The sequence below is a fragment of the Miscanthus floridulus genome, chromosome 1 (assembly GCF_019320115.1).
Source record: "Miscanthus floridulus cultivar M001 chromosome 1, ASM1932011v1, whole genome shotgun sequence".
NCBI lineage: Eukaryota > Viridiplantae > Streptophyta > Magnoliopsida > Poales > Poaceae > Miscanthus > Miscanthus floridulus.
Window position 1 is genome coordinate 175,078,173 of NC_089580.1, and position 16,228 is coordinate 175,094,400.

Consider the following 16,228-nt stretch of genomic DNA (forward strand, 5'->3'; position numbering starts at 1 on the left):
AGATAACCGGAAAGTAATAACTAATTACAGGAATCTTGGGATCATACATATCCTAACAGATCTCGTAGTATCTTCAGGATATCTTCCTGATGTCTTGCGGAAGGCGCCGAGCCAAGTCATGCCTCGCAAGGCTTCTTCTTGTGGGCTGGGCCACCCCTAGGGGCGCAGCCTATGTGGTCTGTCGTGGGTATCCGGGGTCGTACCCCCCACAATTAGTAATCTCCATACATGTCCCGTTTGCAGCATGACTTGTTCCCCGCCATGATACCTGTCACGAACGGTTAGCTTCTCCAATTCTCCGGTGACGTGATCCGTAGCACCGGTGTCCATGTACCAGTTTGTATCGACCCCGTACGAACTGGTTGCAGCCGAGGCACTCTTCTGCGGTGGTCCTGAAAAGGATTTGTCAAACCTTTTGTAGCAGCGCACAACCGGGTGTCCCTCCTTGCCGCAGAGCTGGCAGAAGACCCCGGATTGGAATCGTCCTCCACCGTGGCCTCCTTTCTATCCACCACTGTTAGAGCCGCCGCGGTAGCCACGACCACCACCGCGGCCGCCATTGTTGGAGTAGTCGCGGTGGCCGCCCTTGGCGGCCATGTTCGCCGAGGAATGTTGTCCACCGCCTCGGATCTCCAGTCGCTGCTCATGAGCGACAAGCTGGGCGAAGAGTTCGTTCACAGTGATGGGATCCACGCGTGTTGACACCGCCGTCACGACCGAATCGAACTCTGAGTCCAATCCGGTCAGGATATAGGAGACTAGCTCCTCGTCCTCCAATTTGCGCCCAGCGGACGCCATCTCATCTGCCAACGATTTCATCTTAGCGAAATAATCACTTACAGACGTCGCGCCCTTTGACGCGGTGGCGAGCGCCATCCTGGTGCTGATGACCCTCGCCCTTGACTGGGACGCATGCAGCGTCCCGATGGCAGCCCATGCCGACGTCGCCGTGGTCACCGTGGTGACTTGCGAGCCGATCTCTCGCGAAAGAGATGTCAGCAAGTAACTGAGAACTTGCTGATCCTTGGCCACCCACTTCTCGTACTCAGGGTTGACGACGGGTGGTTCATCATCCGTCTTCTTGTCGCCCTTTGGGGCGAGGTACTTCTCCGGCGGCCGAGCCGCCGGGTCGATGAAGTGTTCGGCCTGAGCACCTCTCATGGCAGACAGGATTTGCGCCTGCCATGTGGCGTGATTGCTCCTAGTGAGCTTTTCGGTGACCGGAAGGAAACCGAGGGAAATGGCGGCGAGCGCGTTAGAGGAAGATGAGAACGTCATACTACGACTCCGTTAGGAATAAGGCTATGATACCATGTGAGAATAGGTGGAATCAGGTGCCGTGCTCAGGCCCTGGGTTGCGTGTTATATAGGCTGAGGAAAAAGCCCCTCAGCGGTGATATGTACATATATATGGTTACAACAAAATTACAAGAAAATCCCTATAATCAAGAATCAACTCCTATCTATAACAACCGAAAGAATCATATCTAAGTACAAAGACCAGGGAGGTTAACCACACGTTCTAACACGCACCACCTCGCCGACGTAGGAGGCGTGCTCGCAGAGCCCTTCGCGGAGCTCTCCTCACATCCACCAGCAACGAGGTGCTCAAGGCCGTCATCGCGCAGTTCAATGCCGACCAGCTCCTCCCCGAGCGTCCCCACGTCTCCGCGCTCGTCCGCGCATCGCTCGCCCAACGCACCCGCGAGTTCGACATCATCTTCGACGACGACGCCATCCGTGTCCGCGACGACATGCTGCTGGCCGCCTGGGAGCCGCTGACGGAGCAGGTCACCAAGGAGCACTTCGCCAAGGGGCTCACCTTCCCCAGCATCCGCACCATCTCGGCGCGTATCGCGGCCAAGGTGTCCGCCAAGGCCTACGAGCTCGTCCTCGACAGCCGCCTGCCCCGCCCCGACGACCTCGTCAAGGACGCTGAGAGCTGCATGTACACGCCCACCAAGTGTTCGACGGCAGTCCTCAACGGCAACAACGACTACAGGACCAACCGCACGCTCCACCACATCGCAGAATCAGTTGAGGCCAATGTTCGGATCCAACAAGTTGATGATGCATGCAGTGAGACTTGTGTTCACAGTCAGCATGGCGATGAGAGCAGCAGGAGCAGTGCTGAAAGCCAGCAGGATGGAAGTTCCTCTGACAATGGTAGCTTACTGGACGATATTCCTGTCAATATTACCAAGCTTGCTTTGATTGAATCCGGACCTATACCCCAGCCTAATTTGCTTGAGTTTGGACCTTCAAGAAAGCTTGAGTTGATTGAGTCCAGGCCTTCAGCATGCTTCATTGGTCATCCTTTTGAAAGTCCAGCACCTACTCCCAGCAGCTGCGAGAGTGAAATGAGATTCTCTTCCTTCCAGTCTGAGTGGGATAAGGCTAAGCGCACCGCTCCTCCGCTAAAGCAGCCTGTAAACAGGGCATGGCCCACATGGCCCATCGACCTGTACAGGTCGCTCACCTTGGAACGCTGCCGCCAGCCGCCTGTATTTCGATCCCCAACTCAACGAACAAACGAACCTGTCGCTGCCACCACCGAGTGTGGACTGCGCCACCGTCTCCTTCCTGTTCGGTGAGCTCCTCATCAGTTCCTTGTAGCTACGAGTGGCTATGGCCTAGAAGCATCCATTTGAGCTATCATATGCCCCATCTGGCAGCCCAAATAGCCAGATTTGATCTCGGCATGGCTGGCTGCTAGGGTTCGTCGCCTGTTCCCTCCACTCCATCGAGGTCCTGTTCTCCTGTTCTGTCCACCCCTGTCGCCTGTTCCCTCCACAGCCATGGCAGGCTGCTTTGGTTCTTCCATGTGTAGAACGTGGCTGATAGAGGAAGAGGAGGACGAAGATGATTTTCATTTGATTGTTGATGACGACGACTTGGAGGTACTGGAGTCGTTCGAGCTCGAGAATGCTGGACCCTCTCGTCGTAGACGTCGTTCCGATGGTCCACCAAAGCAGATACGACAGATGGATCATGCGGTCGGGGATGCGAGGATCCGTGCTGACTACTTTGGTCCCAATCCTATTTACTCGGCGTTCTAGTTCCGTCGACGGTGTGTTTCTATAATCCGGTAGTCATGGATTGCTTCATGTGTTACTTTGCAGTACATTGACAGACCTTATCTTTGTGTGCAGGTTTCGAATGCGCGTCCATGTGTTTGAGCGCCTTGTCGAAGCGATTGAAGGTGCAGACTCCTACTTCATGCCATTGGCCGTCTTGGGCTCAGTGGTTTGCAAAAGGCAGTTGCTGCTATTCGCATTCTTGCATATGGTCTACCTGCTGATGTTGTAGATGAGTATGTCCGTATTGGTGAGTCAACTGCTCGTAAGGCTCTCCACCATTTTTGTCGGGCTATCATTTCTGTATTTGGGGAGTACTACCTACGTGCTCCGAACGTGGAAGATGTAGTGTCGGGGACCAATACTAGGGTACCCGAAGAGAAGCTAATAACCATCAACGTTCATTCATCCGAGCGGTCAAGAGCGTGACTACACCTCTTGCTGAGCTCCGTCTCGTCCGACCACCGAGGCCATGGGCTCCGCCTTGTCTGACCCCCGAGGGTGGGTCCCACCTTGGTTGACACTGAAGCCGTGGGCTCCACCTCGCCCGACCCCCAAGGGTTTGGCTCCACCTCATTCGATCCCCGAGGGCTAGCTCCACCTCACCCGACGTCTGAGGGCTGGCTCTGCCTCGACCGATGTCTGAGGGCTGGCTCCGCTTCGCCTGATCCCTCGGACACGGTTCCTAACGGAAGCTCACGTCGCCGCCAACCACTACGTGCCAAAAAGTACAACCCAGGGTCATACTTCTGGCATCGTGCAGGGAGCGGTCACGTTTCAACACAACCAGTCCCCACGACATGTCATTCTAGGGGACTCACATCGCCCACAGTAACAGACGCGTGGTTAATATGTTGCCTCCTCCCCGAACGGCCGCTGATCAGCACGCTGGTTTGTCGCGCCGCCCGCCGGGGCGGAGTGGGACATGACGACCCGCTGACAATGCCAGGGCATGGCCTTGTCAGCGGACAGGCGCCCCGCATGGAGCTATCCCTATCGCCACCTGCTGTGTCAGTGGGGCCCGCTCAGGGGAAAAGAAAGGCCCAGCGACCCTGAAGGACTACCTCTACCTCTCGTTCTCCTCTTTTCTCCCATTGTAACCCATGCTTTCCCTTGCCCATAAAAGGGAAAGCAGGGCGTTCCATTAAGGGGCATCGGACAATGGACACTCGATCTGAACACATCCGAACTCATCCGAACCAATCGAAACTCATCACAACACACCACCAGAGACTTTGAACATGTCCCTCTCTCGACTGTTTGTAACCCCTACTACGAACTTTCAGTGCTAGTAACACGAGCATCAGCTACGAACTGGATGGAGACATTTTGCCCGAACTAGTATAAACCTTGTGTCTTCTTAGCATACCATCTGGGTCAGACACACAACAATACAAATTTACTCGTTGGTGTTTACTCGAAACACCGATAGTTGGCGCGCCAGGTAGGGGGCTTTTGCGTGTCTTGACATCAACACCAGGCCTCGGATGGCTAGTCACGACATCAACTGGGTCTCAGGCGCACACGTGCGCTTCGGGGACCTAGACTTCCATCGTCACGGCGGAGGGAGAGCTGATGTAGGCGCCCATCATCGTTTAACCCTTCCACTCCACTGACCTCGACGCGATCATCGAGGCGCTCGAAGAGCTACGGCTACATACACTGGAGGCCCACGCCCCCAGGAGCGGCCAGCTCCTCGACTTCAACTATGGGAGGTTGGAGTGTCAGCTCGGCGTCTTCTTGGGACCTCAACCGTCCCAGGAGCGCCTATGCCACCATACCTTCTCGTTCGCCAATGTCATGGCACAGCTTATCGGAGGAGAGCCACTCTCCCTAGAATACCTCATCTGGAGCGCCCCGATAGTCCTCCCGTTCGGTCTCCGCAACACCGTAGAGACCTTAGGCCACCTGATGGCGCAACGCATGATTCCATCCCCCATGAAAGACGAGTTCATGGGGGTGATCGAACACGCCGCGAAGTCTTTCCATGACCTCCTCGCAGAGGAGCCGAAGTCACCCTCTGGCTCTGACTCCAGCAGGGGGAGCCATCACCCCTCTCGTGAATGCTTCATGACAAGTACCCCTGAGGGATACGTCGAAAGCATCCATGATGAGGTGGCTACCTCGATGAATGACCTCGATAACGAGGTCGAGGCGGATGCAGGAGCCCCACCTCGCCTATGGGTGGAGCAGCTGAAGGCCTAGCACCTAGAGCTTGAGGAAGCGCGACTCCAGCTCAAGCAGGAACGCGCGGAGCTCGATCGCAAGATTGAGCACCATGGAGATGGGGGCGCGCATGTGCCCTAGACCATGACGTGAACCGAAGGATCATCGAGGATGATCAAGTGCTCCCGCACTTCGCCTGGGCAAGCTAGAACATCACTGCTACGACAGCCTTGTTTAGGGGGCTTTTGAGGCCTGCGACGCCCAAGGATCGATGGGCCCACCACAAGATTCACACGCTGCTCGAGCGTGTGGCTACGCAGCAGGCCGAGAGCTCTCTATCTTGGTGACACGAGCTCGATGTCAGCCAGCACACGCCCTCAGAATGCCCTAGCAAGGACGCGTTAGTCCACCAGGCGCCACAAGGCGGTAGACTGCGCACCACGGTCCTAGGGCATCAGTGTCTCAAATGCAACAGAGACGCATGCGACACCCTCGACGCCCACAGGCATACCTACGATGACCTAAGAGAGGGAGCTAGCCATGGCTATCACCCTCGTCGTGGCGGACGCTACGACAGCGGCGAGGACCGAAGCCCAAGCCTTGGCCTGCTGGGGAGTCAGGCCTTCGGTCGACACATCCTCAATGCTGCCTTCCCACCAAGTTACTGAAGGGTTATGAGGATGCTACGCTAGCCGGAAAACAAAAATTTCGACCTCATAAACCAGGATCTACTGCTAGTTATAGATCATGGGATTACCACTAGACGCGCAGGTGCAGCGGAAGCGACACGATGTAGTCGAACGCGTCATAGCAGTGTCGTGCAGTTGCGAGGTCGTCCGGTCGTCCATCCCCTTCGTGCGGTTTGTCCTTGTGCTCCAGATGCAGCACCTCCAAGGTATCCACACATACAGGGAGGAAGCGTTGCACCTCTAGACTGCTAGGTCCATGAGGAGCATCAGGCGCGGGCGTAGGATGGGCGGTGGTGGCTACCAAAAGGCGTGGATTGCTTAGCCCCGTTACCCACCCCACATATTTATAGGCGTCCCTAATGAGCTCCCGAGTTGGAGGCCCATTAGTAACCCTAAGCCTTGTCTAACTCGGATCCAATCCGAATTAGGCTTCCAGCCCCTTAAGCGTGCGACCCTATGGGTTCACGCACACATAGACATGGCCCAAGTACTCCTACTCGGCCATTAGTTGATAGCGGCCTCTAGCAAGGCATGTCAACTCCTATGTGTACGCAAAGATCATATTAGACGAACCACCACAAAACCACATACTTGTTATTCCCTTGCCTCACGATATTTGGTCCAACTCATAGGTTAACACTTAACCCAAGCATGGCCATGCATTTCTTGATCTAATCATTAGAGTGATCCAGTGATATCTCTCTCATATAGAGAGGGGCAAATTCCATCTTGATTGTCTATGTCTCATAGCATGTTTCCCGACAAACCCGAAAACCACCTTTATAACTACCCTGTTATGGAGTAGTGTTTGATAGTCCCTGAGTAGGTCGTTTCACATCTTGAATACATACAACAATCTCAGGTCTAAGGACATAACGTACATGATGTGAATAGAGATAACAACGACATCTCACGTTGGGTCAGTCCAGCCCCATGTCATACATGTGCCCACATCATTAGTTTGACATCTCCATGTCTATGACTTGTGAAACATAGTCATCAACTAATAATGTGCTGATCCATTATTCATGTGTGTCCTCACACGAACTCTGACTAGGGACAACATTAGAATAACCATACAAGTAAAAGAGTTTCACAAACAATTCACATAATTGCTAATCGATACAGGTTGTCTTTAATGGAAATTCAATGAACTCATAATATATCATGGATACAAGGCAATATAATCATCTCTATAATTATCTCTAGGGCATACTCCCAACAGTTACCGGCCACCAACCAACATCTCAAAATACTCTGGGGAAACGAATCCTGGACTGTGGCTCTATTATTGGCTTGCCTGCCAAGCCGGTGGAGCGGATAATGACTATTTCATTATCTGCAACCTTCCATTGTTCCTGGCCGATTCGACACGAACATGGTTGGAACACCTTCCGCCCAACAGAATCCAAAGTTGGGCGGACCTGAAAAAGATTTTCGTGGGGAATTTCCAGGGCACATACAAGCGCCCTGGGAACCCATGGGATCTCAAGAACCGTCGATAGAAGACCGGAGAAACCCTCCGTGGGTATATCCGGTGCTTCTCCCAGCAGTGCAACAAGCTACCTAATGTCACTGACGCCGATGTTATAGGAGCTTTCCTATCTGGGACCACTTGAGAGTCCCTGGTTCACAAGCTAGGACGCAAGGGCCCGCGAACCACCAAGGAGCTCCTCGACATCACCACCAGCCATGCCTCGGGCGAAGAGGCGGTCGGAGCGATCTTCGACCACCTCAAGGGCAAGGTGAAATGGGATGAGGACGCCAGCGAAGGTGCCTCCAACCATCCCACCAAGAAGAAGAACAAGCAGTGGCATGAGGGCTCGCTCGTGGCCGCCGCCAACCGAAAGGGTGGTCGAAAGCCCACAGAGGGCACTCCAAACCACTTTGAGAAGTTACTCCAGGGGCCATGCCCGAACCTTGCCTTCCCCGTCAAGCATCTGCACAAGGACTACGACCTCATGAAGCGGTTCTTGTCCAGAGGCTCCAACAAAGGGGAGCACGGGAAGGACCCTGATCCGACCACAGATGACGCCGTGGGGAAGAACGGTGGCTTTCCAATGCCAGATGGCTGCCTCATGATCTTTGGAGGGTCGGTAGCCTTTGACTCCATGTGTCGTCAGAAGCTCGCGCACCGCGAGGTCTATATGACTGAGCCAGCCACGCCTGCCTTCCTCCGATGGTCGAAGTCCACCATAACATTCGATCGGACCGACCACCTGGAGAACATCTCGCAACCTAGGAGATACTCGCTCGTGGTCTTCCTGATCGTTGGCACAAAGCGGCTCACCAAGGTACTCAGCCGCTTCATCTCATGCCTCGGCGAACAAGGTCTCCCACTTTATCAACTTCTAAAGAAGGCCGACCACTTCAAATGGACGTCCGAGGCCCAAGAAGCACTTGACACGATCAAGTAGCTTCTGACGAAGGCCCCGATCCTAGTTCCTCCAACCAACGGAGAACCCCTTCTGTTGTACATTGCGGCCACCACACAAGTGGTCAGCGTCGCCCTAGTAGTAGAGCGAGAAGAAGAAGGGCACGCCCTCAACGTATAGCGCCCCATGTACTTCATTAGCGAGGTCCTATCTGACTCTAAAACCCGCTACCCACAAATCCAGAAGCTCTTGTACATTGTCCTCATCGCCAAGAGGAAGCTGCACCACTACTTTGAATCACATCCGGTGGGAGTCGTGACGTCCTTCCCCTCGGCTAGGTCATCCAAAGCCAGGATGCCACAGGAAGAATCACAAAGTGGGCACTCGAGCTGATGGGTCAGGGCATTATGTAAGCCTACCGGACAGCCATCAAGTCCCAGGTGTTGGCCGATTTCATCATAGAATGGACCGAGGTCTAAATGCCACCAGTGGTCGTCGACCAGGAGTACTGGACGATGTACTTCGATGGATCACTGATGAAGAAAGGCACATGCACAGGGCTGGTCTTCATTTCACCCCTTGGGGTATGCATCAGGTACATGGTTCGCCTCCATTCCCCCTCCTCCAACAATGTGGCCGAATATGAGGCGCTCATTAATGGCCTACGCATCACCCTCGAGTTGGGCATTCGACGCCTCAACGTCCGAGGCGACTCCCTGCTAGTCGTCGACCAAGTCATGAAGGAGTCGAGCTGCCACGATGCCAAGATAGCCGCATACTATCGAGAAGTCCGCTAGCTAGAGGACAAGTTCGATGGCCTCTAGCTCAACCACATTCCGAGGCATCTCAACGAGGCGGCCGATGCGCTGGCGAAAGCGATGTCCGACCGAGAGCCAGTGCCAACGGGCATCTTTGCCAACAATCAGCACAAGCCCTTGGTTCGCTATGAGGGGTCGGAACAAGACGGTGATGGTCTGCCCGTCCTGGGCTCGAGGGCCGACCAACCATCAGTTCCATCTGGCCTCGAAGTCATGGAGCTCGAAGAGGACCTAGCAACAGAGCTCGACCCTCTAGTCGACTGGAGGATGCTCTACCTCGACTACCTCCTTCATGAGTCACTATCAACGGACAAGACATAGGCTCGATGGATCTACAAGTAAAGTCACATGGGGATCCTGCAGCGCTGCATCCCTATCGAACAGGGGAAGCATTTGCTGAGCGATATCCACAGTGGGGTCTGTAGTCACCATGTCATGCCTAGGACCTTGGTCGGAAACACATTCTAACAAGGCTTCTACTGGCCAACCATCGTAGCCGATGTCAAGCAGATCATGCGCACCTACGAAGGGTGTCAGTAGTACGCTCGACAAACTCACCTACTGGACCAAGTGCTCCAGACAATCCCCATCACATGGTCGTTCATGGTCGGGGGGCTCGATCTGGTCAGACCTCTCAAAAGAGCGCCTGAGGGTTACACCCACTTGCTTGTCACCGTAGACAAGTTCACAAAGTGGATAGAGGTTCGACCGATCTCCGTGATCAGGTCCGAGCAGGCCATGCTATTCTTCCTCGACATCATCCATCGTTTTGGAGTCTCGAACTCCATCATTAAGGACAATGGCACATAGTTCACAGGAAAGAAGTTGCTCCGGTTCTGCGATGAATACCACATCTGGGTCGATTGGGCTGCTGTAGCGCACCCCCGCACAAATGGGCAGGTCAAGCGCGCCAATGGCATGGTCTTGCAGGGCCTCAAGCCTAGGATCTTTAATTGGTTGAACAAGTTTGGCGCATAGTGGGTCGCCGAGCTTCCCGCGGTCCTCTGGAGCCTGAGGACGACCCTTAGCTGGGCCATCGGCTACACGCCATTCCTCATGGTCTATGGCTCCGAGGCCGTCCTCCCAACCGACCTCGACTATGGAGCGCCAAGGGTCAGTGCGTACGACAAACAGGGGGGCGAGGCATCCCTCGAGGACTTCATGGACCAACTAGATGAAGCGCGTGACATTGCCCTCCTCCACTTGGCCAAATACCAGCAGGCATTGTGATGGTACCATAGCCAACGAGTGCGGAGTCAGGCCTTCAGTGTCAAAGATCTGGTTCTTCACCTTGTCCAGAGCAGCATGGACCACCACAAGCTCTCCCCTCCATGGGAGGGACCATACGTCATCACGGAAGTGCTCCGGCCAGGTGCCTACAAGCTCAAGACCATCGACGGTGAGGTCTTCGCCAATGCCTGGAACATTGAGCAACTACGTCGCTTTTACCCTTTATAGACGCACACTTTTTCTTATCAGTTTCATTATCGAACTCCCCGATCTTTCGTGACACCTGACCCTAGCAACGGCAAGGGTCGGGCCTCACTCGTGGGCTAATAAGAGCATATCTATCTAGTAGACAGTCCCTACATCTGACCCTTTCTCACGTTAAGACCTAGGAGCTAGGGTCACGGGAACAGGCTATGAGTATAACTGGTCGGACTGCGAGAGACCTAAGCCCCAGTGGCTACGGCGCCTTTCCTCTCTAGTGTAATCAGAGTTTTCTTTTCCGCACCCTAGGCTTTTTGGCCTTAGCCATGGAAAGGGTCGGTACGTGTTTAAGAGTCTATCCGCCTAGCAAACATTCTCTATGCCCAACCCCTTTTCATGTTAAGACCTAGGAGCTAGGTTTGCGGGAACAAGTTCTGAGTATAACTGGTCAGATTGCGGGAAACCTATGCCCTAGAGGCTACGACACCTTTGCTCACCGGCGTGATCATAATTTGCTCACCCGCACCCTGAGCTTTATGACCTTAATGACAGAAAGGGTCAGAATGCACTAACCTTTTTATACAAAAGGGGAGAAGAGCTAAAAACTTGTTTGCTATAATGAAATTTAAGAGCTTGTCCATTTGTTACAAGTTCTCTGCCTGGCTTATCTGCCTAACTAAATTTTTGCGCAGGATGTTCTCCTCCTCTATCTCCATAGGAAAACCTTGTCTCAACAGGTAACACAAGTCGATCGGACGGCTTGGCCGATAACGTGAAATGGATAGGAAGCAACAGGATTCCCCGTGTTGATGCAAAAAGTAGATCCGCAAACACAAAGGGCTAATACCCGAATCGATATCCAAAGCGTGCCAGTCGATTTGACCTGTTAATCGACAAGGATGAAGATACGAGCACTTTGGTCCTGACAACAGCGATACGCCCGGAAGCCACGGCCAAGAGGTACTCACGCGGAACTCGAGAATCGTCGAAGGTCGCACTGAAGCGATGTAGCTCGCCGAATCAATGAGAACTCGTAGAAAGAAAAAATATGCAAATTGACGAAGTCGCCGAAAAAGTAAGTAGATGTAAATAAGAGTAAAAATTGGTTTTTGATATTGATTGATATTTCATTACATTGCCCCTCACTCCGTATTTATACCCTGATCTAAAGAGACACAACCGAACACGACTAGGACACCAAGCCCATATCTAAGGAAACACGTGACTCTTACATGAACCATACTCTAACAAATATAGAAAAGGAAATCAACTCCTATTTATTTCCCTGTCCGCCTCAATTACGATGAAAATCTCACCGTCCTCCTTCCCATCGACATACCCCCTGTTTCATCGGCAGTAGTCTTCAAGTCTTCCTTCATCGGCATACTCACTGTTGCATCGGCAGTAGTCTTCAAGCCTCCCTTCATCGGCATACTCACTGTTGCATCGGCAGTAACACCTCCAACCTCATCGGCAACGCCCGAGTCTAAATCAACCCTTCCATCAACCATCACCAGCCATCGGCAACCATCTTTACACGCTGGCTTTCATCGGTTATCAAAGTATACAGTAACTTTCCCCTTGCCGATTAGTCCACTCCGATCATTTTGACACGTGCAAAAAACGGTGTCAACACATGCCCCCCAATTTTGGAGTATAAAACCATTAATGCTCCGAAATTTACTCCAGATAACGCTTGCCTTCGCCCGATTACCGTAACTCATTCTCCAAACCAAAACTTGATCTGTTATCAAATCCAATCAAATCTAATCCTGATTCACGCACTTCAGTAAATATCGCACATTTGCCAACCACTCTTGCCTTGATTATGGTTAAGATACCGAAACAATAACCCATCGGCAAGACCTTAACATGATAATGCTGCCATTTTTAGAATTAAAATATCCTGTATCGATATCTCTTCCAAGTCATGATTACTTGCCATCAACTCATCTGTACAATCCCCTGAGTATCGTGCGAACAGTTACCATATCCATCTGAACCACCTCGACCTACATGCGCGCGACATAGAGATAAGTCCAAAATACCCCTATTCCGGGCGGCTTATAAATAGATTTCTCTGGAACCCTCATTTTTCTACCCTCAGCCTCCAATCCTTGGCATTCTCTCTCTCTCCGGCGGCGACTCCAACGAACAACTGCGCGACCCCAACCAAAAGGAATTCTTCTCCAGCATTAACCTCAAGTCTTCGGCTCGTGCCCCCATCTTCCTCAAGACAATGGCAATCAACTTCGACGTCCCTGCGGTTCGTTCCACTTCCATTACCCTTTACCTCGATTCCCCTAGTTTTCGCAAGTTCATACAGTTGGTGATTTTCTTTTCTTTTGTTCTCCGGATCCTTCAAATTTAGGAATTCTGCAACAAACTAGTTATTCCAACCGATCAGCCGCATGTCCAATGCCTAGGACCAATGGGCAACTCAGATCCAACCGATCTGATTAATGCAGAGGTTAACAGAATCCCCTTTAGAGCCCAAAATTTCTCTCTGAACTTATGGAAAGACACATTCCGATCTTGGCCCAAAACCACCAAAGGGTGGAAAGATTGGTACTTGAGGGTTAATAGATCGATGCAAATATACTGGGCAGAATGGAAGTTAGACCAATGCATTAGGCTATCTATTGCCGATATGCAGAAGAATGAGTCAATGATGATTGCAGCTGCTCACTTCTGGTCAGATACAACAAATACTTTTATGTTTGGACATGGCCCAGCTACTCCCACACTTGCCGATGTATACATGCTCACTGGCTTGGATATCTCAACTGCCGATGAAGGCTCTATTTATGGCAGAAAGTCTGAATATAGGGTGAATACCCGCAACATCAGCGGTTGGACCGGATACATCCAAGAATGCCAGAAGACTGGAACAGTTAATCAGAGGGAACATGCCACATTCCTGAATATGTGGTTAGAAAAATTTATCGTCTGTGGTCGATCAGTAGGACCAACCAATGCTTTCCTCCCCGCTGCTGAACTCCTGGCTAATGGTGTAAGATTCCCTCTCGGCCGATACCTTCTGAGCTCCACTTATCATCTTCTTCATCAAGTGTCTCAGAGACTTCTGCTTGGCGAACCCATCGGCAACTTAGGAGGCCCGTGGTGGTTCATCAACATGTGGTTGAATGCCCATATGCACAAACGGTTGCAATGGGACTTCTTTGCCCAACAATTCCCACGAGAAATTGCTGAAGACCATGTGCTTGGGGATGAGGAATCGGCAACATGCTCACCTCTCAATTTTGGTGAAGCCATAATTGTCCTTCCTGGAACAGAAGCTAATGAAGACCAAATCGGCAGATTCTTTCAAAGCTTCTACAATGGTCTTTCTCGTGATCATAGGGCCTGGGTGCCTTATATTGACGAAGGAAACAGATTCCCCCTTCTTTTCAACTTTGCCGATGGCACTCTGAATCAAGATAATGAGCTTATGATGGCTATCATTACTCCCAGGGCAATTCCAGTAAACACATTCGGTAGCGGGAAAAACGCCAATATCACATATGAGTTTTACAACCCATCGGCAGTATCCTGTCAATTGGCTTTTGGGCAACTGCCAATCAAGCTGAGCTTTGCCGATGTGATCAAACCCAGGGAAACAATCACCTGCGGAACAGATTGGAACAAGGTAGTACAACTCTCCCCCGATGCCGATACCACAGACGTTGATATATCCACCTGGACGCCAGCATCTTTCATCACCGAGTCATATAAGCAATGGTGGCGAGAGTGGAGGGAACAACTGTTTGCAACCTCTGTTCACGCATATCGGCACATGATCGACCCTGAATACGCCATTCCTGATGACGCAGTAAGTTCCTTTTAGCTCCCTTCCGCTTTTTCTTTCATATATCAGTAACTAACTCTCCCGTGACAGGTTAACAACCCAGCACCAACTATGAGCAAAAGTGGAAAACCCTTCGATCTTCGGCCTGTTTCCCCGATATCACCAATCGGCTATAACGCTCCCACCTTAGCCGCTTTGACTCACCAGAAGATCCGTACCAAGACCATCACCGCCAAATCCAAATTGGCTACAGCCAGGGCTACTCCATCGGCTGCTGCTACAACCTTGGTCAAGGCATTCAAGGTAACAACCTTGTTTATTTCTACTTATGCCGATCACAAACTATATTAACATTAATCATCAGGGGGTAAGGGCTGCTGCTGGATCATCATCGGCAATTCCTCCGATATCAAGCACCACTTCTCTTGACGAACCTTCAGAGGTATCTTCTTAACTTTACATTTTATCTGTTAAATATCATACCTTACACTCGTTTTGCAGCAACAATTGGGTACATCGGCAAACGTACCAGATGTCCAAGCTTCATAACCAACAAGTGCTGATGCTCCCCAGCCAATCGTTGCCGATGCCCAAGCAAAGTGCAAAGCTTTAACAGATGCTGAAGCACAGCCAAAACGACAAAGGTCCATGCCAATCCCTACATCTGCCCCAATGTCATCAGTCATCACACCTCAAGAGCCAACCATCAATGAAGTTACAGAGGATATCCCATCGGCAAGCTCAGCCGATCCCCCACACGACATACTCCAGGTTGCTTCCTCCAGTCAAGCACAAGAAGTTGCCTTGAAACAGGTAAACTGATTAACCTAGCTGATTTACAATACTCATACTTATCCTTAACTGACCTCCCCTTTTTCCTCAGGAACAAGACTCCCCAAACAGCCTATTCTCCTTTGCTATTGACATCTCTGACGATGATGGAGAGGAAACAAGCTCTTCCCTTGCACTGGGAACAATATCGGCAGAAACTAAGTCTAAATTGGAAGCTCTTCTGAACTTGCTCCAGCATGATACCGCCCAACTGGTAGATGACTCGGACCCCGCAAAGGCAATCTTCAAAACAATCCGTGGCCAGGTCCCTGCCAATGTTGAAGAAGTACTCTTCCTAGCAGCCCATTTAGAAAGCCGCCAACTACAATATCAACGGGCTGCTCAACGTATTGCCGATAGAGCAACTTAGGCTCATCTCAAAGAAGAGATGCTACAACTGAAACAAATTGCCGATGAAAAGCACAAGGGCATCGGCAACTTGCAGACTTCGGGTGCTGAACTTAAGCAGAAAATCTTGGATTTATCAGCAAGGAAGATGGCTCTATTGGCTGAATTGAAAGAAGTCGATGCAGCCTTAACTCATGCTCAACAAGAAGAAAGCCAGCTACCCAATGCCATCAAAGCCCTTCAGCAAGAAAGAGATATCCAGGCTCGCAAAGCTTTGGCCATGAAGAAAAAACTCAAGCCTGTGGAGGGTACTGCCGATGACGATATCAAAGAAATGGAGGAAGCCGACCAGATTCGCCTGCGTGCGATATTAGCTATCCAATCTTTGTTAAACCTGTAAATCTCGTTTATTGTATCGGCACTTTATGAGACATCGATATTCTAGCCGATAGGACTGTTATCGGCACTTATACTTTTATGCATCTATCCAGATACTAGGGTAATATTTCTTTAAATATTTTCCATTTAACGCTCTGGGAAACACAACCCCTTCGAGGGTTTCTAGAATATATGCATTACCAGGAACAGACTGATTTATCCGATATGGACCTTCCCAATTAGGAGACCACTTTCCAAACTTTGAACTTTTAGTCCCAATCGGTAAAATCAATTTCCAGACCAGATC

At 51.4% G+C, this 16,228-nt stretch overlaps 2 pseudogenes; both read left to right on the forward strand.

Annotated features, from left to right (window-relative positions):
• LOC136548852 (proline-rich protein 4-like) overlaps positions 1-16,228 on the forward strand; it is an 87,356-nt pseudogene that overhangs the window by 17,644 nt on the left and 53,484 nt on the right.
• LOC136510735 (protein ANTAGONIST OF LIKE HETEROCHROMATIN PROTEIN 1-like) overlaps positions 2,799-16,228 on the forward strand; it is a 56,320-nt pseudogene continuing 42,890 nt past the window's right edge.